The following is a 729-nucleotide window of genomic DNA, read 5'->3' as shown; positions in this document are numbered from 1 at the left end:
CCCGCCCGGGCGCGCCGTGCGCCTGCGCGGCCCGCCCCGCCCCCCTGTGGGCGGGGCCCGGATAGGCGCGCCCCCATTGGCCCGCCCGGCGCGGGCTCGCTTTCCGGGGGCGGGGCCCCGCCGGTCTCCGCCCGCTCGGGGCCGGAGCACCGCCCTCGGCGGTGACAGCGACGGCGGCTCGAGCGGGTCAGCGGCAGGCGGGGCCGCGGTCGGAGCTGGCCTCGCGTTCGCGGCTCCCACGCGCGGGCGCAGAGGGCTCGGGGCCGGTCCTGGGGCTCTCCCCTAGTGCTGTCAGTCTGGGGAAGGCAGGCGAACCCGGCCCTGCCCTCAGGTCTCCGAACTCAGGGCTGCCAGCACCACCCAGGATCCCTGACAGTACCCACCACCCTCAAGGGCAGTGCCGACCGGGCCTCCCGTGCAGTGGCACAGGGTTGGTCAAAGTGGACACAAAGTCTAGGGCAGAACATCTAGGAGAGGAGCTGGGGAGGTGGAGGAGTCTCAGGGCTGCCCCACTGACATGCTGGGAGGGAGAGTGGCAGGGTTTGGCTTGTTTTTCGATGAGTTTGGCTGCTGCAAGAACTGACAAAGAAACAAACTGCTGACATCCGTGTTCTATCCCCTTGCAGGAACCAGCCTGGGAGAATGAATAAAACTGAACCCAGAGACCAGAGCTGAGGAAGAGAGCTCGCCAGGCTCCCCTCCCTGCCCCGGGGCACAGGCCCATCCAAG

This window comes from Equus asinus, chromosome 4 (assembly GCF_041296235.1).
Source record: "Equus asinus isolate D_3611 breed Donkey chromosome 4, EquAss-T2T_v2, whole genome shotgun sequence".
In the NCBI taxonomy this organism is placed as follows: Eukaryota; Metazoa; Chordata; class Mammalia; order Perissodactyla; family Equidae; genus Equus; species Equus asinus.
The sequence above is the reverse complement of the archived record's forward strand: the minus strand, read 5'-3'. Positions refer to the sequence as shown.